The 15,160-nt window shown below is 33.2% G+C and overlaps 1 non-coding gene across 1 annotated transcript; it reads left to right on the forward strand.

Annotated features, from left to right (window-relative positions):
- Positions 1–14,545: 14,545 nt before the first annotated feature.
- TRNAW-CCA (transfer RNA tryptophan (anticodon CCA)) lies at positions 14,546–14,617 on the forward strand. The gene has a single exon. It is a non-coding gene; the product is annotated as a tRNA-Trp (tRNA).
- The last annotated feature ends 543 nt before the right edge of the window (positions 14,618–15,160 follow it).

Below are 15,160 nucleotides of genomic sequence, written 5' to 3' on the forward strand. Positions count from 1 at the left end.
TGTTCATTAGAGGAATCAGTGGTACTTAAGGAGTGAGATGTAACTAAAGGATCATAATGGTAATTTGGCCCAGCTGTACTTACAAGCATCTATGAAGGGTTATCGTACTCATGATTGGTTATATATGATGGACATAGAAATATATCTGTGGTAAGAAGAGTTTAGTTGTTAGTCTTTAGTGGAATCACTGACAGTTAACGGATGGTGGATCTCGTGGCTAAAGAGTTTAGTCAGCTATTCACATACCGTTGGAGCTTCGAGCCACAGGTCCATTACGTCACCTGGGTAGCTTGATTAAAGTCGAGAACCAGTGTTTGTGTTAATTTGAAATGTTAAAATTGACAAGAGGAAGTTCAATTATATATGATATAATTGGCTAAATGTATGAGATACATTATTTTTTAGGAAAGATATAAATATGATATATATCAAGTAGAGCAGAAAATACTATAGTATATATATGATATAAAATTATAGGATATAGATATAATATGATTATATTTATTAATTAAATTAATTGATTAATTATTTGATAATTAACGGATTTATCCACGTTTGGACGTGGGAAGTGGGCTGCAATGGTTATGGTAACCGGTGGATTAAAACAATGAAAATCGTTTTCATTTTTATCATTCGTGCATTCGTATTATCGCCTGCACACAAAAGAATCTGTGAAAACAATCGCGAGAGCCTATACGATAGAAGCTCGTCCGTCTAAACGATCGTTTACCTCACGTTTTCTCTAAACAATCGTATACGTTTTTCCTAAACAATCGTTTAGTCTTTCATAGACGATCATGTAGCTCTACTATATGATATGCATTTCCACTATACGATAGAAGAGTTTCATCTCCCATATGCTCATCATCTACACGACGCATTCTTCTTCGTCCTCTACCAAACTCACCAAAGCCCACTCTTTGGGCTTTTGACGCCGAGGATAACCAGGTTTCTCTTGTAGTTGTCGCTGTAGTGTTCGTGTACTTTCTGATCATGCTCTTGCAGTCGACATACTCACCGAGTGCTGGTAGATCCGTTGGAGGTTTCCGCTGCTTAAGGTTCAGACGTTCGAAGAGTGTCTTCATTTGGTATGAACCCTTTCCATGATTTTTACTGTATTCTGAGCATGCTGATAATTAGATTATACGCATAACTGTATGTGTTGAATAATTGCACAACCTAAGGTGAGTTTTTAACTATATGACAAACACTTTGACATATAAGCACCATACATCACATGTATAAGCTATAATAGTTTATGAACCGAGTAAAATTGCCTTAAAACACGAAAAGAAAAGTTAACTATTACAAAGACAAGGAATCTGCAGTTCAAACAGGTGAACCGGGTCTTGAACCGCTCGGCAAAGCATCGCTTCTCCAACCATCCATCGTGTACTAAGCACCCTATCAGTGCTCCCAGAGTTAAACGAGCGTTTAGCATTTACTATACGATCGTCCAGAAAAATCCATATGATCGTTTAGCTATTACTACATGCATGTACCTTTACTAAGCGATGAAGCCTGAAGTACACAATCGCTTAGTGCGCTCCGCATAGCGCCCGCCTTTCGTGATCATCTAAGTGACTACGATGCCACGAAGCACCATTACCTAAGCGATCGCTTAGCTAGTGTCTCTATATCGTATACGCTCGATCGCATAGGTAGTAACTAAGCAATGAAGCTTGCTAACTACGTGATCGTCTAGCGCGTGCCTTCTACTAAACGACGAGCATCGCTTGCTTCTAATACGATCGCCTACCTCCAGCGCCTACACGATCGCGCAACCAACGCCATGCGATATGGTAAATGATTTACCACATCGCTTAGCATTAGCTAAACAATCAATTAGAAAATACTACACGATCGTCTAGAACGAAAAATCAAAATGATCGCTTAGTTAAATCCCAACGATCGTTTACCTGAGGCTACACGATCCGACCAACGCTTGGTCTTCTTCTTTGTTGAGAACTCCATCACCATGCACCAAAGCTTCATCACGAACAACTCGAAAAACTCGAACTTTTTGAATTACAAACTCGATTGCAATGTTAATTTCGCCCAAAAACAAAGGGGCCCTTACAATTAACACTTTGTAATACTGAAAGCTTTAACAGAAGGAAATTGAAACCCAAAACATTCATCAAATTCATCCACAAATGCAGAAAATGGTTAACCACAAATACAGACCGCGACCGTAAAAAATGTTCAGTTCAGATCTGTAATTTGGAATATCAAAGAACATGGCACTGATACCAATTGAAGAAAATCGAAAACGAGATTTCCGTAAGCAGCGGAAGCAAGACTATTCTAAATTACAATCATGAATCAACAGTACATTTACAGTCGATTTCAAAACAAACGGTTATACAATTATACAGAGAAATTACAGCATGAATAAACACAAATGCATAGAAAGACAAACTCTACGCACATCGACAGAAATGTCTCCACGCTTTGTTGCACAATCGCTCAAACAACAGTGACCACGAACACTCGATCTACACGACTGCAACACCGCATGAACATAGCACGAACACTTCGTGCTCGCCCTCAATGATCTCCTTGGTCAATCTCCTCCGCAACAATGAATGGCCTCCACAGCACCACGAATGGCCTCCAGAAAACCTCAACGGTATCGAGTTGAGTCTGACACCACCAACAAGGCGACCTTGGTATTCTCGATGTGAGAATCCAGAGGGTGGGTTCTGTTCGGACTTGGTGTGAGGTAAAAAAAAGAGGAAACAACAATTGCATACACGACTGAGCAAATGGGAGAAGTTGGAGACCTATCGTATAGGTCAATGCCCAATCATTTAGATAAAACTATGCGATCGTCTAGCAAAAAGCTATGCGATCATTTAGCTCTATCGTTTAGCTCAGTTTTTCGCCTACAGACTCTACACAATCGTTTACTTTGGGCCAGTGATCATCTAGAAAATCTATGTGATCGTTTAGTAAACACTACACGATTGTTTAGCTCGCCCAACCGTCGTTTAGTAAATCTGTATTTACTTGAGGACCCGTGAGTTTCTTTTTCGCCAGAGAGAAAACTCAAATTTTTTTTCAAATGTTTGTAAAAACTTCTTTTTAAAATAGGAAACCATTTTCCTTTTAAACTCACGGTTACCATGATCCAATAACCACCCACTACTTTGGTTATTTAAAAAAAAAATAATTGTCCAATAATTAATATTATTATAAATATAAATGATAACCAACTTATCATACTATATTTATAACCTCTAGTTTTAATATTTCATCTTATGAAATATATAAACCATAGTTCTTTTTCTATTCCATGGTACTTAATGTAAATCTCATTTACATCAATCCTCCACTAGATGTATCTCATACATCATACCCATTATATCATATATAATCAAAATACCTCTTGTCAATTTGAACATTTCAATCAACACCAAAAACTGATCCTCAACAGAATCCAAGCTACCAAGGGGACGTCATGAACCTATAGATCTGAAGCTCCAACGGTATGTGAATAACTGACTAAACTCTTTTGTCATGGGATCCAGCATTCGTTAACTACCAGGCACTCCACTAAAGACAGACAGTTGAACTCTTCTCACTACAGATATATTATGTGTCCATCTTAACCAATCAGCAGTGCGACAACCCTTCAAAGATCGCTCGTAAGTACAGCTGAGCCAATAACCGTTATGCCCCTATAGTTACATCTGTCTCCTTAAGTACCACTGATCCCTCTAATGAACATAAGTCATAGTTCTACAATGACTGAGTCTTCTCTACTTAACCCTGTTTCGGGAAAGGAGTGAATTCCATATTGTGGATTGAGTTCTCAACTCCCAGATAAGATAAGTCTTCAAAAAGGTAGGAATATTGAGTTGATAATCTGGCCACTCTCACCCATACTAATCAAAGGACCACCCTTAAAGGCGGGACTTGACAAAACACTCGGGATTGAGGTCGTGTCACCTATGGTCGTTTAAAGTGAGATGCAAGTCTCTAGTATCAACAGCGTTATATACAAGTCTAGTCATTTCGTGGTCCAGGTCTTATACAAACTCTTTGTATAGGACACCCCCGCTCCACCTCTCCACATGAGTGGTCAGGATTTACCATCTGTAGTAGTTTACAACACTTGTAAACCTCTACAAAGCGGGTCGTATCAGTAGTGTCACTAGGATCAGGTATCCTACCTTAATCCTTATACTACATACCAATTTAGGTTATCACTTAAGGCATGATCCACTTATATATCACATATACATGCTTAAGTTCACATAAGATAATCAAGAAGCTTTGTTTATTGAATATGAGTAAATACCAGAATTAAATAACACTTATTTTATTAATTGAACAATGTGTATCTTTACAAAACAATGAGACTCCGGGTGAATTAGGACACCAATCCCAATATGCTATCGTATAGCGGATGCTTATCGTTTAGAGAAAGCTATACGATCGTGTAGGTTTTACTAACGATTGTTTAGTAAAGAGTATGTGATCGTTTAGAAAACTCGGCGCGCTAAGTGATCGTTTAGGAAAACTAAGCGATCGTTTAGAGAACACGTGCGATCGTTTAGTATGTGATGTATGCGATCGTTTAGGTGATAGGGCACTATCGTATAGACTCTCAGCTAAGCGATCGTTACGTTTTCACACCTTGAGCGATTTTTTCGAACCCTTTGCAAAATGAAACTAGTTTTTATTTTATTCTTCAGTTATAATAACTGAATTTGATTTTCCCACTAACGCACGATTTATGAGAAATATCCGGCCAATTATGACATAACCAATCAATTAATTAATAAATGAATATAATCATATTATATTATTAACCTATCGTTTGATATCATACATCTACTATAGTAATTTCCCCTCTACTTGAGATAAATCATATTTATATCTAATTTCCTCCAAAATAATGTATCTCATACATTTAGTCAATTATATCATATACAATCGAACTTCCTTTTGTCAACTTGAACATTTCAAACTGACCCAAAAACTTATTCTCGACTTTATCCAAGCTACCCAGGGCACTTTATGGACCTGTGACTCGAAGCTCCAATGGTACGTGAATAGCTGACTAAACTCTTTAGCCACAAGATCCACCATCCGTGAACTATCAGGCATTCCACTAAAGACCAAAAGTTGAACTCTTCTTACCACAGATATATTTCTGTGTCCATCGGATATAACCAATCATGAGTATGATGACCCTTCACAAATGCTCGTAAGTATAGCTGGGCCAATTTGCTGTTTTGCCCATGTAGTTACATCTCACTCCTTAAGTACCACTGACTCCTCTAATGAACAATACAACATAGTCCAACTATGTGTGAACACCTCTCGGGCCAAGAGATAGTGTGTGGTGCCACATCATTCAAGCCCTGGAATCAGCCCTTAAAGGAGTTATCTATCTACTTGTCCCTACTTCGGGGAAGGAGTGAATTTCATCTTGTATAGCTGAGTTCCCAGCTCCCAAATCAGATGAATCCCCAAAATGGTAGGTTTGAATCGGTGACCTGACCACTCGCACCCATACAAATCAAAGGACCGCCCTCAATGGCAGGAATTCCCAATTCACTCAGGATTGAGGTCATGTTACCTATGGTCATCCTAGTGAAGTGAAGTCTCTGTCAACAACAGTGTTATATAACGAGATATTAATACTTCGTGGTCAGGTCTTATATAAACTCTTTGTAAAGGATGCCCCCACTCGCATGTCCCCTACACAAATGATTAGGATTAGACCATCTGTGACAAGTCACAACACTTGTGACCATTCCACAAAGCGGGCCGCATCTGTAGGTTTCCCTCCTATATCCATATACTACAGACAATTTTGGTTATCACTTAAGACATGATCCACTTGTATGTCACCACATACATGCTTAAGTTACATATAGATAACCATGGACTTTATGTTTATTGGTTTGTGGTAAAGAAAATAAAACAAACAATTGATCAAAACCAAGATGTGAAGTATACATCCCAAGCGTTCATACAAACTATTTACAAACTACAGGACACGAGATTTTAGGGCATTAATCCCAACAATTTATACTCAGGTTTATTTCAGCTAATTAAACAACCCTAATTCTATGTGGTTTATCCAAGTATAATGCTTATAAATGGATTTTAACCTACAATGTCTAGGTGATAAACCTTTTTAATAACTCACACCGCTCACGTACGTTTATTAAACCGGTTAACAACGCTCAATTATTCGGCCATAATCCCTAGGTAGGAGGTGTTTCGTAGATCGTCAACTTAAAAACCTCCAGCCTTAGACAAGATTATATACCGGTTGAGTTTGTAACCGTGATTTATAAGATAATAACATATTTTAACTATTAAAAAAATGTTTAACCTACATGAGCATGCAACTTATCTTTGTTATGGATTTTAATATATAATTCACTTTTATAACAACTTATAAAAATAGACATGTTTTGGATCTATAACATTCAATAAAGACATTCAACTTTTAATATAACACTTATATTAAACAAAAGAAACTTTAAACATGCATACTTTATATTATAACTATTTATAACATATATATAATGCATGTAACATGCTTCTTATGGTGGGATTTTAAATCTACATGGCATACAATATACATATACATGTTTTAATTTATATATAACATATATCACATACATAAATATTTAAACAACACTGATATGGTTCAACTTTGGCATCCTAAGCAAGCAATAATCACTAAATTATTACAAAATATAGGTTCAAAACAACTCCAATTTTGATCTGGACCTCTAGATCTTCAAAAATTGCTAAACCATACCAAATAGGGCTGAACCAGATCGGAAGAAGCCAGACTAGTCAAACCGGCCACCTCCCATGCGAACTGGCTTCAACGCACGTGTTGTTAGGTTGGGAGGAACAGCGTTATGACACTCATCCCAGCGTTGCAACGATGTTCATCAAAATTCCTGTGGCGTTGCAACTCTCGATGAACATTTCTTGTAGGCAGAAGCTTCAATTCTAGTTTTACTGCTTAACCTTGCTTGCAAACTTTAGATTACAACCTAATTTCGACTCTATTGACTGTAAATAAATTATAAACTTTATGGCACACATATAAGATCATCAATCAAGAGCCAATTACGAATTTAACTTAGAATCAAAGAGAAATCTAATGCCAAAGCTGATTAAAACACCATATTAGTCTCCAAACATGAAATCATAGAAATTCATCCACGAAACTAAAATTAACTTTAATTGATTGCTTAAATCACGCTCTGATACCAATTGGTAGGATAAAAAAGCAAGCAATGGAAGTATTCAAAATCAATAAGCACTCTAATTACATTTAATTTGAGTTCTAAAAGCATACAAAACCATATTTTACAAAATAGGGTTTCAAACAACATATACCTTTAAAGAATTCCTCCAATCCAAGCTGCTCTTCACGTAATTTCAGCCTCAAATCTACAGTGAATTACCAAGAGATCTTCTCTACTATTCTCAGCCTTGAATTTGAGTGGTGGAACTCAGATTTGAGTGAATTTGTTAAGGTATTTTTGTGCATTTGAGATGAAGAAGAAGATGAGTCTAGAAAAACTTTTCTTTAACTCCATCATCCCAATTTTTCTTCAAATCTGAGTGTTTTATCACTCTAAACCATGAAAGCACTCACCAGCAACAAAATTGCCAGCTCCAAGTTGCAAACTATAGTGGGGTTTGTGTGGCAATGCATGAAGAACACCTTATGCTATGAAAAATGTGGGAAAACCCCACTTTGTCAATTAATTTCCAATTTTTCCTTTTCTAATTTCAAATTAATTAATTCTAAAATTTGATTTAATTAATTTATATTAAATCTAAAAAATTCAATTTCCAAAATTGAATTAAAATTGGATATTAATTTGATTTTTAATTAATTAAACATATTTAATTAATTAAATAATTTAATATCAAATTAATCACACACCTAGTTTTAGTACATGAATCCTATTCATGTAATTTAATATTTAAATCAACATTTAAATATTATAAACTCTCTAATTTCGTTTAATTTCAATAAATTAAACGTTAATTATATCATATATAATTATACAAACCCTAATTCGAATTTGAACCTATTCAAATTCAAACCCTAATTTCAATTTGAACATTTTCAAATTGAAATTCAATTTGAACAATTCAAATTGATATCATTCCAAATTTACTCAATTAAATAATTCAAGATATTCATGTTTTACGAGCTAGTAGAAGGACCTTATGGACCTACAGATTATGAGCTCCAATGATTTAAGATTAATTGGCTAAAACTCTTTAGACCAAATTAATCAGTATTCATTAACCATCAAGTCACACCACTACAGCTCGATGGTTGCACTCTCCTCACTGTAGATATATTTATGTCCACATGATTTAACCATAACTAGTAAGTCGACCCTTCATAGATTGTTCGTAATAACGACTAGGTCAATATGCTGTTTTATCCTCGATATTACGTCTTGCTCCTTAAGTTCCATTGGTCCTCTAATGAACAATTGGCTTATAATCCAATCACTAAATTGGATCCCTCTTAACTGGATTGATTGAACTTGTTTGGGCTAACATAGGTAAGTGTCATGCTACTGCTCACTTTGGAACCAGTCGTCCCCCACCACATGATAGTGATTGGACTGTTAAATTTAGACTGTTTGGACTTTTTATTTTAGACCGATTGGACTGTCTAATTTAGACTGATTGGACTGTGGACTGATAATTTCATGATTGTTCTGACTATGATGTTTGTAAAGTTAATTGAGAACGCACTGGTAATTTTACCTCTAAGATAAACAACTGTAAATATAACAAAAGAGTTATATGTCAATTGATGCATGCTATGTTTATATGGTTCTTATTAACTTCTTTATCTAGGCAGGTGTATACATACGACTTATTGTGTACATCTCCGGGATCACACCATGACTGTATATGTACACATTTATGACTGATCATGTACCTTTGGGATACACACCTACGATTGACATGTGCTCCCTCGGGACACACTTACGACTGATTTGTGTACCTTCGAGTTATACACTATGACTGATGCATATTCCTTCAGGTTCATGTTTATGATTGGTTCGTGTACCTCTGAGATACACAGTAGAACTGATGTATGTTCCTTCGGGATCACATCTATGACTGATATATGACCATTCAGGATCACTATGATTGATATTATAGTACATTGATGCCTAAATAGACTAGTTAACAAGCTACATAGATGGCCTAGTAGCATGTCACTTACTATATGTATTGTTATACTCATCCTTTCTTCCTTATGTTTTTCAGGAAATCGTAGGTTAAGGCTGGCGAGTGACAGATGGGACCCGTGACAGAGCCATATGGGGACAAGAGAAATTGCTTCCACTCAGTCTATGTTTTTTTTTTAAATTTTAATATATTATTTTCATTAATTTCTTTGTAAATGATTTTAGAGGACCCCAAATAAATGTTTTGCTTATTTGTTTTTATTCAACTTTATAAATTGAATTTTGAAGTTGTCTTTATTGTTTTATAGAATTTACTTCAAAGGTTAAAATGTTTTGAATATAAATGTGTAATCATGAGTGTCAGTCCTTGTTAGAGATCTCGAAAGGTCGGGTCATTATATCTTTCCTCAGCACACTATCCACCAAACGTAGGTGATTAATCACCAAATTGGGTTACTAACTTTTATGTGTCTTTACTTATTTACTTGTTAGTATTTTTGTTGTTTCAGTGGTTGTCAATGCTTTCTATTTAACATTCGTATTGTTAGTTAGGAGTCATTCTATCACTATTTTTTCAATATGTTTTCATTATTTCCATAACGAATTCTAAAATTTATGACTTTATCTTAATTCATAACTTATGGTGAAATTTAAGTCAATCTTTTTTTTTTTTAGAATTTTAATAGTTTTACAAATAATAAATAAGCAATGTTTTATATTCAAACTTCATTTAATATTAAAATTTGTAGTTAAAGTTGATTAGAATGAGAGAATGAATGTTAATAGGTGAGATAAAGGAATTCATGGATTGGGAGTGAAATATGGGATTGAGAGAAATATGCACATGAAAGGTCTTTGCATAGCTAATAAACTTGAAAAATGTCAAAAGTTTAAGAAAAGATCATCATATTGAGGTTATTAATATATAAGTGTTGGTTTTAATGTCTTTTGAGTGAGATTTAACTTTTAAGAAATGGGAGGACAGTTTTAATTAGTTACTTTTCCCCAAAAACTTAAAATAAAACATGTGTTCTTTATCAAAATAATAATAATAATAATAATAAAGAAAAATAACAAAACAAAAAGAGGGAAAAATGTCATCCTTACGCCAGATAAAGGAAAGAGAGAGAGATGAATTTACTTTTGTGAGTTGTGGCTTTTAATATTCTTTTCAAATGGTTTTAAGTAGTGCATTTGTGAGTTTTATATTTAAGGTTAATTTAGGTATTATAAAGTTATGTAAGGTAAGGTTAATTTAGGTATTATAAAGTTATGTAAGGTTAACATTGTCAAAAAAAAAAAAAAAAAAAAAGTTTCTTCCGTATGTAGATTATGGACAACTGTAACAGGAAAATTTAAGTTAGTTATCTAAAATTATTGAGTTTTAGTTTCCCTTTCAATTTTAAAAATTGAGATTTAGCTGAGATAATTGAATTTAATTGATTAAATATTCAAACTAATAATCTTGAAAATATTGAATTTTGCCTCCATTTGATTTTAGATTTTGGAGCCAACTTAAAACAATTAAGGAGATTGTTAATTTTATGTGGTTTTAAATTGATTTAAATATTTGAAAGGATGTAATTTGTATCAAATTGATGGATTTTATGCCATTTAATTTTGGTTTTTGAAGCCTAAATTAAGGTAGTTTGAAAAGTTAATTAATTTATTAATTTAATATAATCTTCAGAGATTTTGGAGATAGTGTGATAAAATATTTTATTTATATTTTCAAACTTTGAAAAAAAAAATGAAAGAATTGAGATTTTTATAAATTAAAGGAGAGTGAAAAGAGACAGAAAATCGAAGAGAAAACAATTCGAATTTTCAGCGACATCTTCCACAAAATTGTCGACTGCCATAGTTTAGACCATTCGATCATGCTGAAATTTGGTCAGTCTGTTTGGAACATATGGGTTTCATTTTGAACGGTTGGATCTTCATTTGATGTTTTGGTTTTTCTGTGATTCCTGCTGAATATAATCTGTAAATCTAGAAATTTCACTTCTCTCTCACTCTCACAAACCCTCACTACCAGCTGCTAGCGTAAACAATTTATACCGTCCAACAGCAACACCCGCCGCCTGTATATGGTTTCCACCGCCATTGGCGCCATTGTCATTGGAATTGATATCTTGGATAAGTAATTTGGTGTTTTATGGGTTTTTTTTAGAAGATCTTGAATACCCATCAAATTTTGGTTTAAGTTTTGACTCACCCATATTGTTTTGATGTTGAAATTGGGTTTTATAGACACTTAAGGTGCTTTTCGATAAGATTAAAATTGTTAGGCGGCTTTTTTTTTTGTATGATTTGGGGTCTTTATTGAGAATTTTTGGATACCCACTAAGTGTGAGCTTAACTTTGCTTTAATTGTAATTTTTGGAGGAATTGAAGGATTTTGAGATGCTGTTCATCAAATTTGAGATCAATTTCGAGACAATTTGGGTAAGTAATTGGACCTTGGGATTATAAATATTTTGCCTTAATGGATTATGCAAATTGGATGATTGGAAATTTTGGCCTTATTTTGGCAATCCTAATTTTTGGATTATCACTTAGGACTTGTTCGTGACCTTTTGGACAAATAAAAGTTAAGGTTGTTTGAGCTCGTGTTGACTAAAACTTGAGGTAAGTGTCCTTCTACTGGTTCGTCTTCAAACCAGTCATCCCTACCACTTGGACTGCTTATTTAAGATTACTTGAACTGTTTACTTAAGAATACATGGACTGTTTCTTGAGACTGCTAAGATGGATTTGACTGATTATTCTAGGCTGTTTGGACTGAAAATTTATGACTAATTGAATTGCATGATTTAATGTCCTTGACTGGCTGGATTGGACTGTTTTGTCTACGATGATTGTACTGTTGACTCAGGATATATGTGAAATTTTACCCCTAAGATAAACGATCGTAAAATATAACACAAGAGTTATATGAGAACTGATGTATGCTAAGTTACAGGGTTTCTATTAGTTTTTCTTATCGAAGCAGGTGTACACATACAAGTGTATATATGCACATTATGACTGATTCTTGTTCCTTTGGCTTCATGTCTATGATTGATTCATGTTCCTTCGTGTTCATGTCTATGACTGATCCATGTACTTTCGGGTTCATGTCTATGGCTGATTGGTGGACCTTCGAGTTACACACTGTGACTAATGCGTGTTCCTTCGGGATCACTACGACTGATATGATGGGTGTATACCGATGCCTAAATAAACTAGCTAAAGGTAACCTAGAGGGTCCAGTAGTGGGTTACTTACTAGGTATTGTTATACTTGTCCTTGCTTCCTTTATGTTTTTTAGGGAATGACAGGAACAGGTCGGCGAGTGACAGACGGAACACTTAAAGAAGTCATATGGAGACAAGAGAAATTGCTTCCGCTAAATCTGTGTTTTTATCATTTGAATATTTTGAAACTAGAATTTAATGTCAGACAGCAAATTTTAATGTTTTGAATGTTTTCTTTATGGATATTATTTTTAGGGGACCTCGAATAAAAGTTGTGTTTATTTATTTTCTAGTTTATTTTGGAAAAACTATCCTTATTGCTTTAATGAATTTTTTATGGTATCTGAGTTTTAATTGTATAAGTAACAGCCTATGTTAGACTACTTGAAAGGTTGTGTCGTTACAACAATAATTTTATTTAAGGTTTTTTATTTTTATTTGGACCATTTCATTTTTCTCCTCATTCAAATTTTAATTTAAATGAAAATATTTTTTCTAAAATTTGATGATAATTCTTTACTAGTTAAAAAAATCTTTTTTTTTTTTTTTTACTTGGATGGAATGATTTGATCATCTTCTTAATTTTAAACTTTAATTTAAATCTGATTTTTTTATTTAAAAAAAATAGTGATAATCCTCAATATTGAATGAAAAAAATGGACCCTACAAACTACTACATCATTTCTCAAATTAATGACGAAATTACAAACGATTGAACTTGGGAATAATTAAAAAGTTGACTTTTTTCTAAATTGAAATTGAAGTCATATGTTGGCAAATTCTAATGATGCCATATTTATTAGTCGTAACCGTTGGATCGAGTAAAATAATTTGGTTCAATTTGATATTATTATTTGGGCTAAGTCTAATTGAGTCGAAAATATGTTCAATTTAGCCCAAATCCAATTAGTTGGGCCCAATGACCAAATCCATAGACCAATTAAACCAAGCCCACAAAGCCTACCTTAGAACTCTATAAATAAAGGAATTCTCTTTAATTTGAAGGGTTTAGAAATTTTAAAATCTAGAGAGGAGAGAGATCTCTCAACAATCAAAAGACTTCCTACCCCCTAAAATTGAATCATACTTCAGATTAAAGTTATTTGGAAGATACAAATTAAGCATACACATTCAACATAGAGAATCGGAGGATTAATTACTAGATATCAAACCACAACTACGAATCAACATAAACACAAGTTAAATTCCATAAAACACGTTTTTCCATAAACCTCATGCGAACCATCTCTTAGTTAATTTTTTTTTTTATTTAGATGATTTATTTGTCATCTTAATTTAAAACTTTAATTTAAACTAATATATACTTTTAATTTCGTGATAGTTAAAAAAAATCTTTTTGATTTTCATTTAGATGGTTTAATTACTCTTTTAATTTCAAACTTTAATTTAAAGTAAAATATTATTTTTCTATTATGGTATAAAACTTCATAATAATCCTTTCTTACATATATTTTTTAATTTATTGTGATGATTTGACCGTCCTCTTCATTTCAATTTTTTTTACCAAAATATTATTTTTACTATACGAACTAAACCCCTTATTATTCTTTTGCAGATTTGCATTGGTATGTTAATCTAGAATTTGAGTTGAGATATAAACTCAACTTAATATTTGGGAGAGTAATAGGGTATGTTATCAATATTTTATACCATGTCAACCAACAATGCATTCAACTTTCATCACCACCAATTTCCCGTTGCCACTTTGGTCACCATCTCCTGTAGTCAACTCCGACCACATCCGACTACCATTGTCAGCTCTGACGACTACCTCCACCCACTACAGTCGTATGATTGAATCATCATGTAATTATTACACTACAAATCTAAAGAAAGAAAGAAAAAATAGAAATACAAAACAATATTAAAATATGTAATAATTAATCTAACAATTCTTGAAAATACTTGTTTGGATAATTCATGAAAATCTTCGGGAAATACAGCAGGTTAAAACGTAGAAACTATCCTCTGAAAGCTTCCTCCCGAATTAAAATATATTTATATTTAAGAAAATAAATAAAAGAATTAATATATACAAAATATTGTTAATCTACTAATATCTAGGGATCCGTGGCGCAATGGTAGCGCGTCTGACTCCAGATCAGAAGGTTGCGTGTTCGATTCACGTCGGGTTCATTCTCCCCTCAATTAACCCTCAAGTGAAATTACCTTATTGCCCTCGTATTTTTTTTTCCTTCGTTTATTTTAATTTTTTTTTTTTTTTTTCTTCTAAACAACACAACTCCACGTTGTAAAATATTTAGTAGGTTAGACTTATTATGTTAGAATTTGAAATAAAGAAATTTGAGGTAGAAAATTTTTTTTTTAAAATAGGACAATATATTTTTTTATAAAAAGAAATATATAGATTACTCTTTATTGTGTTTGTAGTAATAGAAGAAATCTACAAAGTTATTTATCTTTCATAATTGAAGGTGATTCATAAATTTTATTTTGAAGTTTTATAAATTAATTGCACACAATTTTGTATATATTCTAACTTTTCTATAAAATAAAAGCCATCATTTGATCATAATATGACATTTATTTTTTAAAATAATTTGAGACTTTTTGTATTCAAATTTATAAATGTATCTAAATCGTCAGTTTTAACTTCTTTAAGGATATTTTTTTAAAATTTTTTTAACTTTTGAAATTACATACATATGTACAAACAAT

Source organism: Benincasa hispida, chromosome 5 (assembly GCF_027475165.1).
Source record: "Benincasa hispida cultivar pf3 chromosome 5, pf3_genome.v1.1, whole genome shotgun sequence".
In the NCBI taxonomy this organism is placed as follows: Eukaryota; Viridiplantae; Streptophyta; class Magnoliopsida; order Cucurbitales; family Cucurbitaceae; genus Benincasa; species Benincasa hispida.